The following is a 20,919-nucleotide window of genomic DNA, read 5'->3' as shown; positions in this document are numbered from 1 at the left end:
GCAGGACTGCATACGATACACCATGGGGCCGATTCTAGATCACACACAGTGGTCCGAATTTGGCCCCTGCCCTGGTGGTCAGGGTTTGCCATCTGCATTTCTGCGCGTGTGCACACCATGACTGAGAGAAGCCGCGGCGAGTTACTCACTCACCAGGCCATTCCCAGCGGGGAAGCAGGGACGTGGTGGATGGCGGCGGCGCTGGGCCAAGGGAACACCCAGGGGGGAATTTACTAATATGAATTTGTGGTAAAAATTCGTATTTTCCTAGGAAAATACTATTTTTTTGGGTGTATTCGTATTTTTTGGCATTTACTATGCCAAAAATACAAATATTCGTATTCATATTGATGGGACATTCGTATTTGTATTTACAAATACGAATGCATACACCATTGTTCGAATACGACAGGAATCACCATTCAAAAGAATGGTGACTCCTGATTTACTTAGCAGCCCTATTGAAAATACGGCTGCTAATTGGCGTGAAACGGCCACGAATATACGGCAGGAAAAGACACTTTATTTTCCTGTTGTATTTGGCAGAAGCCTGCACGGATCAGTCAGATCCGTGCAGGCTTCAGTGTTAAAAAATCAGGAAACCCGACAAATAGGGGTTCCCCCAATTTTTTTAAACCAGCCCCAGGCTCCAGGTCCGGGGATGGTTCCCAAAATACGGGGGAAAAAATGACTAGAGGTCCCCCGTATTTTAAGAACCAGCCCCAGGCCAAACCATCCAGCAGTTATATAAGTTCCCGCGGCCAAAACATCACCTTACTGACCAGTCAGCCTGGCCAGGGGCCCTGGGGGAGTGCCCCCCCCCAATAAAGGGGTCCCCCGCCTCCAGGACTTACCTGACCAGGCTGAAGCCTGGTGCTATCCCCGGTGGCCCTGGAGCGGTGGCCACCGGGCTGATTGAGTGTAAAAAAATAGAATAAAAAACTATTGTTTTTAACGGTGGAACTATGAGTCCCAGCAAGCCTCCCCCGCAAGCTGGGACTTGGAGAACCACAAGTCCCAGCCAGAGGCTCCCCGCATTGGACTGTGAGAGGCGCAGAAATGTTTTATCTTCCGCGCCTCTCCATAGAATGATTCTATTGGCCGCTAGGCGGCCAATCAGGAGCCGACTTTCTCAGCTTCTACAAATAGGTCGACCTTGGAGGTCAAAACGATCGGTAGAGCGACGTCCTCTCCCCGGTGGGGTTGTTCTCCAATCGCTTCGCCCTTATTTATTGCTGGAACGCCATTCATTTTCAAACGACGGGTTATTGATTCTTTGCGTTAGTTTCTAAAGTTCCCGCTTAATCTCGTTCATACCTAACGTTAGGTCTTCTACCTGTCCTTTTAGAGTATATGCCAAATCGGTAGTTGGGGCTTGAACACTTTGGGGCAATGCTGGTCTTCTTTTCCCTTCCTCTATCACCAGCATACTATCCTCTCCACATGCTCCTTCCTGAAACCCTGGTAATTCAGGGAAATCTATTTCCTTTGGTCTCACTTTTTCCAACACTTTGATGGCTATGCCCTTAAACTCCTCAAAGGACTTCACACTGTTTTGTATCCTCAACATTTTCAACTGAATCTTGATCCTTGACTCCTTCAATGAACTGAGTTATCAAAGCCTCATTGTCTTCCTCATCTTCTTCTACATAGCTCTCTCCCTGTATATCGCGTAAAGCTTCCTGCAAACCCAGTGCAAAATCTCTCAAGGTTTCCCCTGCTTTCTGTTTCCTGTTATAAAACCGGCTTTTCCGTTCATGAAGTGTACTAGTGTCGAAGGTTATTGCCAGTTTTCAAAAGATTTATTGGTACTTGTGTACTTTCACGGCTCCCATCGCATGCCATATGTAGTGGCATGCGTTGGCATGCGATGCGATTTTCCCGTGTTTTTATGCATTTTTTATAAAATTGCATGCGATCTGATGCGATGCGATGTAATTTTTCACAGAAATTATGGACATGAGTTGACATCATGTAAAATGCACCCCAAATGTCATTTTCACACTGTACCACCCCCACTATCAATGCCAACCCGAAGCGTGGCGAGCGCAGCGAGCATGCGAGGGGCGGCGGTACGCGTCCTACGACCTTTTCATACCCCCACTATCCACGTCGGCGTGGAGTTGAGAATAGAAAGTGTGGCGAGCCCGAAGCGTGGCGAGCGCAGCGAGCCCCGCGGGCTTCACAGGTATCCATGTCCCCTCGCGGGGCTCACTGCGCTCGCCACGCTTCGGGCTCGGTGGCTCGCTGCGCTCACCACACTTTCTATTCTCAACTCCACACCGACGTGGATAGTGGGGGTATGAAAAGGTCGTAGGATGCGTACCGCTGCCCCTCGCGGGCTCGCTGCGCTCGCCACGCTTCGGGTTGGCGTTGATAGTGGGGATGGTACAGTGTGAAAAATGACATTTGGGGTGCATTTTACATGTTGTCAACTCATGTCCATAATTTCTGTGAAAAATGACATCACATCGCATCACATCACATGCGATCTCATGCGATCGCATGCGATGTGATTTTTCTCTGTACGATGCACATCGTGGGAGCCGTGAAAGTACACAAGTACCGATTTGTTCTGCTGTTTGTTTCTGCTTTGCTGGCCAAGCTGACACTTCCCTTTCGGCTGCTCCCTTTAGTTGGCACAATAGAATTTGTACCTGTTGTTGACTTCCCAGTTCAATTCTGTGCCTGTCTTTCTCTTTGCCGGAATACATAGGAAGCCATGGAGCACCGAAATAGTATGGAAGGTAATAGGATTTGCCCCTGGGCCCATGGGCTCTGTTTGCACACTTGATGACACTCCCATTACTTCATCTTGCTCGTCAGCCGACATCTTTTTCTCTCTGTCCGATCCTGTTCGTGACGCCAAATGTGACCTTATCTATCTAGAACTGAATTCCTGAATCCACTTTAACACAGTTTCACTTAGCTTATAATTGCTATTTTAAATAATTACTATTATATTATTGTGCAATAATTTGTTACCTTTACTAGACAACTCAAAGCGCTTTTGTTTTACAGAGTCCCTCCCGGAGGCCACTGTCCTCAACATTACAGTCCCCTTTCAACAATCCAGGATACAACTGAAGGTGAGTCACAGTTAATCTCTGCTTTTCTTCCTTCCTTATAGATTTATACAGTACAGCCTGTAATAATGAACTTTCCTTTGGGATAAAGCGATAACATTGTATACATGCTGCAGATACTGTTGATATAGAGGTTACTGACCCTGAAGTTAATAAGTATTTAACACAGTTCCATACCCAGCGGCTTCAGAAGATATTTTATACGTCTATACAGGCACACATAGCTTTCTGCAGATTAGACTAATTGGATACTCTGAGGCGCTGCACTCTCTGTGGTCATTCAGATAAATCTAGTAATAATGCTTCCGATAACACTAAAGGTGTGATGATGCAGATTTATTCCCCTCTGTGTCACTAACACTCTCACTAAAATGGCTGCTGCAACTGTCATTCAACTGCCTGCCACTAAGGTGGGACCGATAGCAGCTCTCCTCTTGCTAAATATGTGTAGCCTTTCTCTATCTCTGGAGGCCTCCTGATATATATCTGGCACTAGTTTGGAGCATCCCCTGGTGTTCCCACCGGGTTTAGCTCGTTACTGTGGTGCTCTTTATTTATTTAATGGCAGACTGACGACTCTGTATGGGCGTCCCCAGGCCAGGTAAGCCTGGTTTAGCCTGCCTCCTAAGGCGGAACTGTGGGTGGTTTTGCTGTCACTGATGGCTGCTTAGGAAGGCTGTCCTAGCTATCGGGGCAGAGTTAACACTCACCACTTCCCCAATCTGACGTTCAGCTCCTCCTTGTGCCGCCTTTCTCCAACTCTGCGGCTGCACCCCGCAGACTGTGAAGGCCGTCCCACCGAAAACGTCACTTCTCTGCTGTCTTGCGGTCCGGGACTACGTATAGCCGTCACGGCGGCGAAGACCTGGAAACAGCCTGAATCGCGGTAAGCTCTCAACCCTTCAGCACCACTTCTCCTTCTGCTATGCTGCGCAGCTCTGCCATGCTCAACTGCGCCACAGCCGTTAACGGAAGACCCTTTTAAACCTTTCACCATGCGCCCAGGGTTATCGCCTAGCAGCCACGCTCCCCAGAACTTTATTGACAGGTGTGATTACTAACACCCTTCAGTCCTCGAGCCGAAGGTTGAGAAACCAGGGGATTTAACATTAACCCTGGCAACACTGCGGTACATATTCCAGTGTATTTAAACAATCATATACCTATATAACAATTACCTATGCACCACATGAAAACTTAAGGGATGTCACACTAAATATCCATTTGCAAAGTGGCAGGGATATTCTCTGGGCATCCGGGGAGCGGGCATTTGCATGCCCGGCAGCTGGCATTATAAGGCTAGCTAAGCAGCTAAATACTAAGCGAGCCAACCAGAATGACCCCCATAGTGGCCTCCAGTGTTCTCTCTTATCTAGTCTAGTTATGGTTCTGCATGGAGGCCACTTACTAAATCCAGTGATACCTCCCTAATGTGCACCTCCCACCCCTACGTGTTCATTAGAATATCCTGCTCCACAAATGTGCTTTGCATTGGAGGGTTCTGTCAGACGCAACACTGCAGGTAACTTGTATTTTTACCAAGACGGTCTTTGCTATTTTTCACATTTATTTTTGATCTTAGGCGAGAGGTGAAATGGAATGCTGAAGAAATACTGCAGCGTTTCTTAAGCAACCATTTACTGATTTCACAAGCAAAACCAGCCGATCCACAGTATCAACGGGAAAGGAAAAAATCAATGCTGTTTGTCTTTATTGCAATGCAGAAACGAAACATTTGTTTTGTTTTAGTACAGGTTCTATTACAGTTGTATATTTCCCATTCATGTAAAAAGTATAAATATTGATCTATTGATATCATTTGTGGTTTATTAAGGCTTTGGATGGATGGCTTTAATCATTTTGCATGGATTGTGGTTCTAAGTTACAAATGATTGTGTTACGGGGGAGAATACAAGGACGTCAGCCAAGATGTTAAGCTGGCTGTGGCTTTTTTCCCAGGATTCATGTGTAATGTGGCAAATAAAATATTCTATTACATTATTTTCTAATTTCTGTCTATTTACCGTCGGGCTCCTGTTGGTATATTTTCCAGTAGTTCCCTGGCCGCCATCTGGATTCTCTGGACATCGGAGCTGGGATCAGATACCCGTGACCTGAGGACACCAAGCTGTCCAAACAAGTGCAGGAGACTGCAACAGGAACTTTTACCGAGAGATTACCAGATTAAAACATTGATACAAAAGCCTATCTCTGCGCGGTGTTTCCATGTCTATTACCGTGTTATATACAATATCATAAATGTCATTCTGAGCTATTGTCTACTCTATGGCATATTGGGCCTTATTCAGACCTGTTCACTAACAGGCAAATGCCCCACACCACCCGGCCGAAAGCCCGTCCACCCGCTGCGGGATTCCCCACGGATAAAAAAATAATTCGATGGCTGCTCACTATCGATGATTTTTCTGCTGTCCGCTAAAAAAGTCAGCCTAGTCTTACTTTTATTATGCCCACAGATCGCCCAATTTGGGGCGGGCACTGACGTCATGTGACATCAGCTGCCCGCCCCAAGAAGGCAACGCCCAACGTTTTTATGGTGACGCCCATAAAATGTTGGCCGTTCCCCTGCTGCCGCCCCCTTCCCTTCCCTCCCAGGCTTTGCGCATTCACATATTCATGCATGTGCAAACCCCAAACATCGGGGATGAATTTGGACCCTAACAAATGGGCCTGTATTAGCCTATTGTTTATTGGAGAAGCAGCGCTACAGCTGCACCAAGTCCTGGATTTTGCGGGTCTGCCACAAAGGGGCAGGGCTAAAATGACGCAAATCGCATCAGTACGTACCATTTTAGGCCATTTTAGTGCCTCCCCAATCCATGGACCTGTGAATTGCCGAGTTTAAGGGGCATGAGGGCGGGGCTTGGTGACATCAGCCTTATCCCGCCCCTCCTGGCAGCAGTAGCAGAGTAGGGATGGCCATCGTTGCTTTTGCCATCGATGGTTGCCATCGATGGCAAAAGTGCAACTAGCCATCGATAGTGTATAAATATTCAATGGATGACGATCGATGTTTTTACATATCGATGGCCGTCCATTTCCTTTGATTGACTGGTCTGTGGACCAATCAAAATGCGGGGCGGGGCTTCGGGGATGCTCCGTGTCCCGGCATCTTGGGGAAAAAGCAAAAACAAAACTATTCGTTTAAGCTTGACATCGACGGTGGGATACCATCTGGTTCTCCCCCATCGATGGCAAAACTATTCGAGATCGGCCATCAACCATCGATTTCTAATCATCGATGGTTGATGGCCATCCCTATAGCAGAGGAGAAAAAAAAGTAGGTAAGAATGATATACAGTACAACCACACTCACTGTTACAGTGACTGGAACAGCAATTGGGCGGAGCTTGTAGCTGAGCAGACGTGTAGGCAGTTTAACAGCCGCACCCGTTTCTTCTATAATTACCTCTCCGGAGTGCTGTGTCAGCAGATCTACAAAATCACCAAGGAAATGGTGCTGTGTATGCACATTACGAAAATCACCCTGGAAATGGCCATCATGAAACAAAGGCTTTATAGGGTCCGAGCTTGCCAGTGGCGTGGGATGCTAGGCCGATATCGAAAAAAACAAACTGGAAATTGATTGCTGCCTCTAGCAAACTCGAACACTATTATACCCCTTTCAGACAGAAAAAAAGACCCGGGAATTTCCCTGCTCTTGCCGTGTCGACCCGGGTTTTTCTTCTGTCTGAAAGGGTCAACACGGGTCTAAAGTTCCGGGACTTCGACCCAGGTATTTACCTGTGTTTTTCCCGTGTCAGACACGTGTTTGCGGCTGTGTGAAAGGGTCCGACCCGTGTTTTTCTCCCGACTATTGAAAAATCATGCTGATTGGCTGTGCAGCATGGCGCTGCGTGATTGGCTGATCTTTACAGCTTCCCTGATTGGCTGAGCGGGAGTGGCAGTGGCGTGCAGCGCAGCACTAAATGGCCATGGCACATTGGAAAGATGAGGAGATCCGTTTAATGCAATGTTTAATGTTTAATGCAATGCAGTGAGCAGACACCTCCCACTTTTCATGATCTCATCTCTGTGTGCCTTTAAAACTGTCCTTTTCTTATGACACACAGAGTTTTGCAGGAAAAAAACGGCTTCTGTGTGAAAGGGGTAGACACGGGAAATACCCGGGTTTTTGCTCCTATGTGAAAGGGGGTCAGCCCCTTGCTGCCTAGTTCTACCCGGGTTTTTGTATCCGGGAAATACCTGGGTTTTTGGGATTTTTCTGTCTGAAAGGGGTATTACATAGGCCTCATGATGCATCATAGAAATATATCGCTCATAAAAGTCTCCCTTCTGCTATTATATCGATGTTAAAAAAAAAAACTACTTTTAGTTTTAAGGATAAAATTTAGCTTTGAATTCAGCAGTATTTTAAAAGGCGACTTTCACAACCTGATCTCCCGCGGCAACATTAATAAAAAAAACAACAACGTTAAATTGGCCAAAACATTTCAGCCATCTCGAGCTGAAAGCCTGGGGGATGGAGTTTATCTGAAGTGAAATAGCAGGTAGCGTCTCACTTTCATTTACAGAGAAAAAGAAAAGATTTCAAAGTAACCTCTCACGGCTCAGTCCCAGCTGCAGTACATTAGTACATCAGTTGACCAATTCAATAATGCCATCACCATATTAACACCGGGTTCATAGATCTGCGCAGGACACACTAATTAAACGTCTACAAGATGTAAGAAAAAGGTAATTCTTATCTACCTATCCGTTTTCCCACCGGATTCCGAATCCGATACCAAGATCCTTGTTCTCGTTTGTGAAAGTCAAATAAAATTAAGTGGGACGTGAAATACCGTTGTGTATTTAATGGCTCTGTGCGATCAATAAAGAGGTCGGAGAGACACCTTCTGTACAGACACTTTCAGTTCATTTCCATTGATGAGGCGACAGAGAAACCACAAAGCAGATCTTTGTCTTCAGAGGACGATGCCACCCCTTTCCTATTACACCTGATCGGCTGTCTGATCTAAGATAAACATGTTACAAACAAAATATTGCTCACTGTAGAGAGTACTGAGCCTTGGACAGTGATAAAGTAGGAAGAGATAAAGGGGCCATTTGCCTGGGTCTGAATCGGACCAAAAATGAAACCTCCAACCTTACAGTACATCATTTTGAATGGTTTCATTGGGCCTAATTCAGACCTGATCGCAGGGGAACTTTGTTCTTGAAATGGGCAAAACCATGCTGCCCTGCAGGTGGGGCAGATGTAACGTGCAGATAGAGTTAGATTTGGGTGAGTTATTTAGTTTCTGTGCTGGGTAAATACTGGCTGCTTTAGTCTTACACTGCAAATTACCCAAATCTAACACAACTCACCCAAATCTAACTCTCTCTGCACACGTTACATCTTCCCCACCTGCAGTGCAGCATGGTTTTGCCCATTTTGAGAACAAAGGCAGTCCACAACTGCCATTTTTCAAACCCAGTCTGTAGCTTCACGGTTAGGAGCTGATTGGCCGGTGAAGTGACAAAGTGTCTGGTACTTGGTCACCAGCCAAAACTGCCATGTTACAGACATGGTTTGAAAAATGCCAGTTATGGGGCTGACTTTGTTCTCAAAATAGGCAAAACCGCGCTGCGCTGCAGGGGGGGCAGATGTAATATCTAGGGGCTGAGTGGCAGGTGATAGCGCACCAGCCACTTTATCACAACACTGGTTTTAATAAATCTGCCACTCTTCTCCGTCCCTTATCTAGCGTAAGACTGTTCATGTGTTTTGTGTTATTTCATTTTTTTGTACTTTATATTTTGTTACTGTTTCCTACATATATTTTTACTTCCGAGTGACATGGTCTATTATCTGCAATAAAGCATTTGCCTCAGCATGATACCACTTAGAAACACATAACGTGATCCCCACAGAGCTAAGTGACTATCAGACCAGAGTTACATCTTTATGCCATTTTGTGGCTCTTTAGATAAATGTATTATTTTAGTTTGTACTTTTATAAAATGCAGATAAGCATATCCTTAATAAAGGTCAGAAGTGACCAATAGCTGTAATAAGTCTGTAACAGTATCAGGTCCTCTGAAGTCTCCTAATTAACAGATAATTAACAGGCTCACTGGAAAAATGAATACAGCATTTAGATTTATACAGGGCACATATGACCTACACAAAGGTCCATGTATACTTCAATATTTTAATCAATTTCTACCAGATAAATTACATTTTTTGTTAGTGTGGCTCCAAAGTAAACTGTTCTTCAATCTCTTAACAACATAGAATATACAAATTAACCCTATTACATTCTAGGACGCATATTAGATTTAGGGGTGGATGTTCTAAAGGGGCATACATATGTAGAGATCTGTGCGGTACTTGTGTATTTTGGCGGCGCCCACGATGAGGATCGCGTCCATCGTGTGTGAAAAATCGGGTCCATCGCGTCCATCGCGTCGCGTCGTGTGCATTAACATGGCACACGACGCGACCGACGCGATGGACGCGATTTCTCCATAGGCTTCAATGTTAAAATATTTTAACATTGAAATCGTGTCGGTCGCGTCGGTCTTGTGCCATTATAATGGCACAAGATAAGATGGACTTGATAAAGTCCATTTTACATGGAATAAAATGGGAAATGGGCCAATATGGCCCATTTCTCATTGTATATGTCCCCGTCATGTCCAAATATAACTGCCCCCCCCATTGTGAGCGGCACCCCAGTATTGACGTCAACCCGAAGCGTGGCGAGCGCAGCGAGGCCGCGAGGGGCGGCGGTGCGCGTCCTCCGACCTTTTCATACCCCTACTATCCACGTCGGCGTGGAGTTGAGAATAGAATAGTGTGGCGAGCGCAGCGAGCCACCGAGCCCGAAGCGTGGCGAGCGCAGCGAGCCCCGCGAGGGGACGCGGACACCTGTGAAGCCCGCGTGGGGACGCGGATACCTGTGAAGGTATCCGCGTCCCCTCGCGGGGCTCGCTGCGCTCGCCACGCTTCGGGCTCGGTGGCTCGCTGCGCTCGCCACACTATTCTATTCTTAACTCCACGCCGACGTGGATAGTAGGGGTATGAAAAGGTCGTAGGACGCGTACCGCCGCCCCTCGCGGGCTCGCTACGCTCGCCACGCTTCGGGTTGGCGTCAATACTGGGGTGCCGCTGACAATGGGGGGCATTTATATTTGAACATGACGGGGCCATATACAATGGGAAATGGGCCATATTGGCCCATTTCCCATTGTTTTCTATGTTAGATGGACTTTATCAACTACATTTGATCTTGTGCCATTATAATGGCACAAGTCCGACGCGACCGACAGTATTTCAATGTTAAAAATATTTTAACATTGAAGCCTATGGAGAAATCGCGTCCATCGCGTTGCGTCGTGTGCCTTAAAGTTAAGGCACACGATGCCCACGACGGGCGCCACCAAAATACACAAGTACCATCTGTGCTAAGCAATTTTGCTAAGCAATTTTGCTGGTGTCAAGATCTAACATACACACGCAGAGATTTGTGCTAAGCAATTTTGCTAAGCAATTTTGCTTAAGCAAAAAAAGGCCGGGTAGTGGTTCAGAATGAGAGATTGTGATCAGTATCTATCATTCTGTACACACAGAGAGATTTGCAGTCATTTGCTAAGCAATCTGACTAGATTTTGACTGCATGCACTGATTTAGTTAGCAAGAGATATTTAATCTCTCGGAGCATACACACGGAGAGATGTGTGCTTACTTTCTAAGCAATCTAGTCAGATTGCTTAGAAAATAGCACAAATTTGGGTACTTGTGTATTATCTGGGCGCCCGATGTTGAAATTGTATGCCAGTACCTAAAGCAAATTCCCTAGAAGTCAAGATCTCGTCGCATTGTATGCTATTGTATGGTATACAATGCGACGCGACACGATGCGACGCGACGCGATTTGTGCTAAATGCCAACCATTTCTATATGTACAGGCACCCAGATGCCTGTAAAATATGTGAAATGGCCCCCCAGACGCCATTTTTAATTGTATACCCACCCTGATGGCTAAATGCCCCCCATTGTTAACGCCACCCCACTATCAACGTCAACCCGAAGCGAGGCGAGCGCAGCGAGCCCGCGTGGGGCGGAGGTACGCGTCCTCCGACCTTTTCATACCCCCCCTATCCACGTTGGCGTGGAGTTAATTTTATATAATGTGGTGAGCACAGTAATTTGCGTCCCCTCGAGGGGCTCACTGCGCTCGCCACACTATATAAATTCAACTCCACGCCAACGTGGATAGTGGGGGTATGAAAAGGTCGGAGGACGCGTACTGCCGCCCCTCGCAGGCTCGCTGCGCTCGCCTCGCTTCGGGTTGGCGTTGATAGTGGGGTGGCGTTAACAATGATGGGCATTTAGCCATCAGGGTGGGTATACCATTAAAAATGGGGTCTGGGGGGCCATTTCACATATGAAACATCTGGGTGCCTTTACATATAAAAATCGCATCAAATCACATGGCATCGCATGCACTATGATTGTATGCAATGCGATACAACGCGATTTTTAGGTGCGATGAAGAAAATCGGGCGCCCAGATAATACACAAGTACCCAAATTTGCTCCGTGTGTAAACCCCTTAAGCCTTGGAGAGTACCAGCCAATCAGCTGCTCTATATTCAAACACAGCCTGATACGAATGGTGTGGAGTGACTGCACGTTGTAGTTATCATTTAGACAGATTGGCCTTCTGGCTTCTTTGCTTGGTGGCGACTTCCATCTCCAGACCACATACTAGCAGAGAGGCAAGGGTTCTTCCCCAAGCACAGTTAATGTACTATTAGGCTAGCATGCAAGAATGGAATATTTAATGTATATGATAGCAGGCTAGAACTGTAATGGAGCAGCAAGATGATGTAATAAATTAAATTAGATGTGCAATAAGTTCACAATAAATTAAATGCAGTCTTAAAGTAACTGGTAACTAAATATAATGCGGTCAGCAACCTGGCAGTCACAATACCAACTTCTGGCATCACTACTAGTTCCAGAATATGAGGATGCCAGAGTCAGAATCCCAACTTGGGGCATACTGAGCATAAGTATGCAGGGAGTGTTTGAGTTAGACCAAGGGCGGAGGGGGGGGGGGGTATGAACCGAGCCCAAAGCGTGGCGGAATACATGTAAAGTAATCCGCGTCCCCTCGCGGGGCTCGCTGCACTCACCACGCTTCGAGCTTCGTAAGGTTGTTAGTTCGACAGGTCATTAGTTCGAAAATGTCTAGGTCGACAGTGAAAAGGTCGACATGGGGTTTTTCACTGTTTTTTTTTACCTGAATGTCAACACAGTCAACATGGACACAGTTTAAAGTGCACCGGCAATGGTGAGCTGATGCTAACTTTTGAGATCCCCTGCTACTGCGTACCCTCCAACTGTACCTTTTTGGCAGGTACACATGGCCACGCCCCCTTACCAATGGCCATTCCCCCTGTTTTTGCTGTTCAGATGTTGGAGGGTATGGTATTGCCCTGTACATTGTTAACGAGCCGCAGTGTGATTGGTTTATCAGTATACGGTGACGTTTCCTTGTAGTATCCCTATAAAGACATTGCCAAGCTGTGCACAAGTCTCCAGTAAAGGATTCTATCAGCTCTATGGATGCGTGTGCGCTGGAACTTCTCAGATGCAGAATGTTTTTTTCATGTTATTGGACCATTAGCCTTACAGCTCATCATGACATTTCAACACAGAATTCCATCACCCGCTCTGGAAATAGATAGATATTATCCACCTCAGTAGACATTGTGTTCTATGAAAAGTAATTTTCCGGTATGTTCCTTCTTTTTCATTATACATGTATGTCAACGATTTCATGGCCTGGTCTACAAAGAAAAGGAATAAAAACAGTTTCCATGAGAACCCAAAAATGTGTATGTATGAGTCCTGAAAATAGACTCAAAGGTCTAAGCCCGACCAGGGGCGTAACTAGATATTTATAGGCCCAATTGCAAAAAGGCAACTGATGGTGATAAATGTATGTAAAACATTACTTAGACCAGGGTTCGCCAACCCGTCGCTCGCGAGCGACGGGTAGCTCGCCGGGACCTTTCCAGTAGCTCGGGGCTGTTTAAGTGACCTCCTGCCGCGTAGCGGTACCTTGCTTGACGGCAGGAGGTCAGAAAGTGTTTTAATGCTGCGTCCTCCTGACGTCCCCAGCGCACTTTCTTCATCCTCACTTGGCGGCAAGAGGTCTCTGAATGTGACTTCATGCCGCGTCCTCCTGACGTCCCCAGCGCACGTTCTCATCGACGCCACGGCCACAGCCTCTGCTCAGCGTGATTGATGTTGCAGCCTCTGTCTGCTCCGGTCCTGCGCCACAGCCTCTGCTCAGACTTACATGAGGTAAAAAAAAAATGAAAACTGTGTGCGCACAGTGTGTGGGGCATATGTATAATGGAGCATCACAGTGGGGCACATGTATAATGGAGCATCACAGTGGGGCATATGTATACTGGAGCATCACAGTGGGGCATATGTATTATGGAGCATCACAGTGGGGCATATGTATTATGGAGCATCACAGTGGGGCATATGTATTATGGAGCATCACAGTGGGGCACATGTATAATGGAGCATCACAGTGGGGCATATGTATAATGGAGCATCACAGTGGGGCATATGTATTATGGAGCATCACAGTGGGGCATATGTATTATGGAGCATCACAGTGGGGCATATGTATTATGGAGCATCACAGTGGGGCACATGTATAATGGAGCATCACAGTGGGGCATATGTATTATGGAGCATCACAGTGGGGCACATGTATAATGGAGCATCACAGTGGGGCATATGTATTATGGAGCATCACAGTGGGGCATATGTATAACGGAGCATCACAGTGGGAAATATGTATAATGGAGCATCACAGTGGGGAATATGTATAATGGAGCATCACAGTGGGGAATATGTATAATGGAGCATCACAGTGGGGAATATGTATAATGGAGCATCACAGTGGAGCATTACAGTGGGGCATATGTATTATGGAGCATCACAGTGGGGCATATGTATAATGGAGCATCACGATGTGGGGCATATGTATAATGGGCATCACGGTGTGCGGCATATGTATAATGGGCATCACGATGTGGGGCATATGTATAATGGACATCATGTGTGTGGCATATGTTAAATTCAGCGTCACGCTGTGGGATGTTTGCATAATGGAGCGTCACGTTGTGGGGCATATGTACTGTATAATGGGCATATGTATAATGGGCATCATGTGTGTGGCATATGTATAATGGAGCATCACAGTGCGGGGCATATGTATAATGGGCATCACAGTATGCGGCATAGGTATAATGGGCATCAAAGACTGCACTATTGGGGTCATGTGTATCTGGCACTGTACTATTGGGGACATATGTGTATCACATCTCCATTTTCCATGGCCGCACCACATGTGGCTACAGCTCTTAGAGAGCTGACCATGCCCTCAAAAAATGGGGGATGTAGCCTCACAGGAGTTCCACGGTAGTAGGTGAACCCTCTAATTTTGGGCGCGTGCCTTTGGCACGCGCAGATGTCTCCTCTGCCTCGTGTTGGGAGGTATGTTTGTGACATATTGGACATTGCAGTGTGTGGCATAAGGTGTCAGGGGCATTACGGTGTGTGGCATAATGTGTAAAGGGCATTTTTTGGGATATTATGCAGGTTTTAAATTTTTTTTAAATTTAGTAGCTCTTCGGGCGGTTTATTTTGTCGCGAGTAGCTCCCACCCCGAAAAAGGTTGGAGACCACTGACTTAGACAGTAAAGATGGCCCCCTTCAGCTCTGGGCCCCATAGCAGCTGCACCCCTTGAACCTATGATAGTTACGCCCTTGAGCTGGACCGACATTTTTCAAACACAGACTGTAACAAAGACATTAGGAGCTGATTGGCTGATACTTTGGGCAGTATTTAATGGTCTTTTGCGAACTGTGATGGCGAGCTTCCACAGCGAGGTGGAAACGGCGTGTGCGGCTGCCAAAACAGCGAGGTTTGCGGCGAAATGCAGCGGACTCCCTGCATGAGCCACGAACCCCACCATTTGGGGGAATCCTTGCCGTCCTCTGACACCGAGGATTCCCCCGGAACGTTGAATAGGGTTAGTTACCGGCGCTGGGGTTAAACCGGCGAGGGTGGCTTGTTTTCGGCTATCCTCGCCGTTTAACCCATATCTCTATCCACTTTATCTTCATTGCTTAGTATATAGAAACCCTAAGGGATTTAGGATAAACTATTTGCTACAATTGGGACAATTCTTGTCGGTATACAGTCATTAGTTCGACATGCATTGGGCCGACTGCTGAAGGTCGACAGGCCTAAGGTCAACGCATAAAATAGGTCGACATGACCTTTTGACTGTCAACCTAGCCATTGCTGACCTTCTTGGTTGTCCCAATGCATGTGGACCTAATATGGGTCCTCCTAGTCCTAGTCTTTTTGCCTTGTCTTTAGTACCATGTTAGGATTTTCTACTATCGTATGTGCCCAACTGTTTATGGTTTTATATTGTATGCATGTTACATCGTTACATAGAGCCTTATTCTAGTTCACTATTTCTGCCCAAATCCTTCTTAGATGGACAAAACCATGTGCACTGCAGGGGGGCAGATGTAAAATGTGCAGAGAGAATTCGATTTGGGTGAGTTATTTTGTTCCTGTGCAGGGTAAATACTGGCTGCTTTATTTCTACACTGCAATATACTGTAGATCTCACTTTGAAGTAAAACCCCACCCAAATCTAATTCTCTCTGCACAAGTAACATCTGCCCCACCTGCAGTGCACATGGTTTTGTCCATCTAAGAAGGATTTTGTCAAAAAGAGTGAACTAGAATAAGGCCCATAGTTCCAATATTTCAGCTAATATACTGTAGTAGTTGCAGCAAATGTTATTTAGCACCCATCTAGAATTATTCCTTAATATCAAATTTACTAACTGTTAGGGTTCCATGCCAGATACTGTGCACATAAAAATAATAGTGTGATGTATATCATTCGTGCAGCTTCATGAGACCAGCTGTGATTACAGAAGAGGACCAGAGCCATCTAGAGGTCGTTCAATTAAATTATACTTTTATGTATCATGACAGTAAAGAAGAAGACAGGTTATAATAACTGCAGAATATTCATGATTTATAGTTTTTTTTTTTACTTATTTCAAAAAGTGGCACTTTATCATTTTAAAAATACTTATTTAACAGTTAAAATCTAGAACGTCAATGTGCTAGTAGTTAATCTCTTGTATTTTATTTAGAATAGGTTCTCCAGAAATCCGAATATGTCAAAATTTGAATCTTCCTGTTGTTTGGAATTCGCATTTTAAATCTGAATTTTCGGGTTTTGGATTGCAAAAATAAATCACATGATTTTAGCTTTGTCGATTTAAAAAAAATATATGTATTTAATCAATGCTTATCAATTATTTTTATTGTTTTAAAAAAGGAACCGAAAATCGGAATACTACCCAAAACTCTTTCCAAAACCAAAAGACGGTGATGAATTAGAGCCACAATCAAAACACAGGGGTCTGCACACATCTCTAATAACAACCAATCAGCTTTGAGTACATTCTATAGCAGCTCATTGGTTGCTATGGGCAACTTCTCCACTGGCCCACCTCCACTTTTTTGACTGTTTAATATATCACCCTCATACATGCACGTTGGTATTACAGTCCCCTAAAAAACAGGAATGTGAGTGGGAGCCAGGGGCGGATCCAGGAGAAAATGACAGGGGGGGGGGGGGGGGGGGACACCATGATAGGAGAGAGTTTGGGTGGAGGAGGGGGGTGTTAGTGGTGCCAATGTACAAGCTCATAGAGCTGCGAGAGAGAGGAGAGCAGAGAAAGGGCAGGAATGGGATTAAAAATAGGCCCTGGCGTTTAAAGTACACAGACACACCTTGGTGTCAAAAGTGAATGATGTAGTTGCACGCGCACCAAAGGCGTGCTCCGGAAAAGGGGTGTGGCTGTTCAAAATGGGGCGTGTCCTTGTGAGTAGTGTACCACACCATATACCACTTCTACACATTATGCAACAAAATACTAGACCCTTACACATGATGCCAAACGGAATAAGCCAAAATTCACATAATGCCACACGGATTGAGCCAAAATTCCCAATATGCTTCATAAACAGGGACATTGCGATCCAAAGGCACGCATTAAAAATTGACACATAATGCCCATTACATGTTAAGCCACACACCATAATGTGCATTACGTATTATGCAAAACACCATAATGCCTATTAAAAATGATGCTACATAAGTGCTGCTATCCTACATGCTCATTGCCAGGGGTTCCAAGCTCGTTGCAATGTGGGATTACATGCTCATTGCCAAGGGGGAATACCTGCTCGCCAAGTAAACCGATTCAACAGTTTGCCCATGATTGAGCTATGTTGCATTTTTACATATTAGTAGAGATATAACTATTTTTTACATTGCTGACTATATAAATGGAATTCTAGTTATACTCTGTCTTCTTACTTCCATTTATTTATTTATTTACGGTAACTTAGTACATACTGTAGCTGGTCGGTGCAAATGTCAGATTCTATTTTTATTTGCACGCGCACCGTCTTGATGGTTTGCCATGTACCTTATAGATATATGAACATGCATGTGTTGTATTGATGCTCGGTAATTACATAGCCTTCTATTTCGGTTTGATGTAATCCATGCTGCATGCTAAAAGCCGTAACCCGGAGATAAACAGGCTTTCGTTGGATACAGGGTAGTTAAAAGCTGATATTTGAAACGGCATATTCTGTATTTCTCTGCCAGGACTTACAGGTATGGTTTCTACTGATAAGAACTGACGTCAGACCAGGAAATATAAACTGTAATGTTATGATCTATTTCCTCTGTTTATTGGAAAGTTTGGCTTTTGTCATATCTTTCTTCTGTTACAGACGGACAATCGTCCGCCCAGTGGCCACAATGAATTACAGGATAAAACCGCCTCTTTTAATTTGGTTTTTGAACAGGGAACATCCACTTTAGAAATCAATTCATTAGGCTATTATACTTGTCTATTGTTGTTAGCTGTGTGGGAACAGCCTATAGATAATGTGGCCCAGCAGCATTGTCCTACTTAAGCCTAAAGAGATAAACTACCAACCAATCAGGCCCTGTCCTTTTTAAAACACATGGCAGTTAGGATCTTTATCTCTCTTAGAACATCTTGTACATTTTTATTAGGGCAGGGACAGTTATACCCCTTTCACACCAGCCAAAATTCCTGGGTTGGCCCAGGAAAAATTGCCGGGATTTCAACCCTGCTAGCTAGCAGGGTTGCTCCTGTGACCAGCCCGGGTGACTGGCTGGTGTGATAGGTACTTACCCATGTCCGGGCAGCAGGTGGTGGGGTCCGGGCAGCGGGGATCCGGGCAGCGGCGGCTGGGGCTTCTAGTGCTATTTGCTGGGCAGCGGGGCGGGAAGCACTGGATATGAAAAATAGTGAAAAGACTGGCAAGATGCTCTCAGCCAATCAGTGTCAGGCCAGTCTTTTCAATAGGTTTTCAAATCCAGCGCTTCCCGCCCCACTGCCCGGAAAATAGCACTAGAAGAACCCAGCCACCGCTGCCTGAATCCCTGCAGTCTGGAACCCACTGCCCGCCACCCGCTGCTCGAACCCCGCTGCCTGCAGACCACTGCCCCCCTCACACCAGAAAATGCAGGGACACGGATGGTGTGAAAGGGGCCAACCCGGGAATGTCCCTGCATTTTCTGGTGTGAAATGGGTATTAGTTCTCCTCTGCACTGCACCTTTATACAGGATCTGTGCATAACGCCCCATACACACTAAACAATATTACAAACAATATTGCTCCTTTTGGCCCTTCTGTACGATATCAATCGTAATTTTGTCTAGTGCGTACGCTCAATGGGCCTAATTCGGCATGGGTCGCTAATTCGAGAAGTGGCAGATGACTGTTGGTAGATAGCCGCCATACTAGACAGAAAGAGACAAAGCCCCTTGCAAATGTGCAATTGAATCACAGATCACTTTCCAGAATATACACTTTACTCGATTCAGTCTTTTCTGTCAGAAAAATGTCTAATATATTCTATTGTTCTGGGTCATGGTTACAATATACGATGAATCCCCTAAAGAGATCCTATTGTTTTCTTTTAAATAAACAGAGTTTCCTTGCTTCATTCACCTCCGTTCCCAGCTAACCTGCTCTGTTATAGGTTTCCTCCAATTTCCTGTTTGTTTGTTTTTTAAACTTTTTTTTTTTAATTTTTTTTTTTTTTATAATTTTCTTCTCCATTTTTACAGATTTCCTTTCCCAGTGTCTTCTCCCTCTCTGGTTCCATTTCCTAACTATTCACATTATGCACCAGATGTATCAAGCTTCAAAAATTTATAAAATGGAGAGTGACAAACAGCCAGCCAATCAGCTCCTACCAGTCATGTTGCAGGCTGGGTTTGATAAATGATAGGTAGAAGCTGATTGGCTGGCTGTTTATCACTCTCCTTTTTTATCACTTTTTGAAGCTTGATACATTTGGCCCTTTACCTTTTTCTTTTCTATTGACAGGCTCTATCGTTCTGCTGCTACCATGTTTTCAGATGCCAGCTGTGGTTTAATGCTGCACCATCCAAAAATATTCTGCCACCTCAACGACATGGCCTTTCAACTTAGACCTCATGGGGCCCTATGGAAGATACTGGTTTGGGGCCCTTCTCAAACTATTCATAGTACTATATTTTTGCTGCGGATTTCAGCCGACATCGATAAAGTACCTCGGCGCATGCACAGTCTACCGATAAATGCTCAGCTGCGTGAACATCGGTATTGTGTACAAATATGAATCAGGCTCAAGGTCTTTTGGAAGTAGGCCTAATACCTGTGTCACATTTACAGTATTCTGACCCCCCACATACAGTGGATGAATCCATAGTGTGCCCCCATACACTTGTCTGATTTTGGACAATTTCACCTGAATCCGACTGATTGGACTGAGAAATCAGGTGAAATCGGATGCGTCTGACATCTGATCGGATGCGTGATTCCGTGCACATTGGATCAGAGTTGGAGGTCCAACAGGCAGACCATAAGATGGGTCAGAATCAAATTCATCAGCGGTACATCGCAGGTGCTTTTTGGCACCTGCGATGTATCGCATCCGATGAGGTCCGTAGGTGTTTGTCATAGAGATGAGCGGGTTCGGATCCTAGAGATCCGAACCCCCACGAACTTACCTGATCCGAGGCCAGATCCAGGGAGTTCGATGGTCGCCGCCATTTTTATGTGTTCAAAACGAGGCCGAACGTCATCTTCCCGCTGTCGGATTCTCGCGAGACCTGGGGATATATAGTTCCCGGCGGTCGGCGCCATTTTCAAACAGGCTGGTGATTTCAGACAGCACGGATGTGTCCGTGCTGTCTGTGAGCGGAGTGGGGGGGATGACATGCTGGGGGGGATGACAGGCTGGGGGGGATGATTTATGCATAGGGGGCTGCTGCTAGTGCTACAGAGGGGGCTACATTATTTAAATTCAGCATTAAATTAATTAATTTGTGTGCTGCATCAGTCCAGGGTGCCCGCATGTGTGCTGCATCAGTCCAGGGTGCCCACATTTGTACTGTATCCATCCAGGGGTGCCCACATGTGTGCTGTATTTGTCCAGGGGTGCCCACATTTGTACTGTATCCATCCAGGGGTGCCCACATGTGTGCTGTATCAGTCCAGGGGTGCCCGCATGTGTACTGTATCCATCCAGGGGTGCCCACATGTGTGCTGTATTTGTCCAGGGGTGCCCACATTTGTGCTGTATCAGTCCAGGGGTGCCCGCATGTGTACTGTATCCATCCAGGGGTGCCC

Source organism: Crinia signifera, chromosome 8 (genome assembly GCF_055691185.1).
Source record: "Crinia signifera chromosome 8, ASM5569118v1, whole genome shotgun sequence".
Taxonomy (NCBI): Eukaryota; Metazoa; Chordata; class Amphibia; order Anura; family Myobatrachidae; genus Crinia; species Crinia signifera.
Note: the sequence above shows the minus strand (reverse complement) of the source record.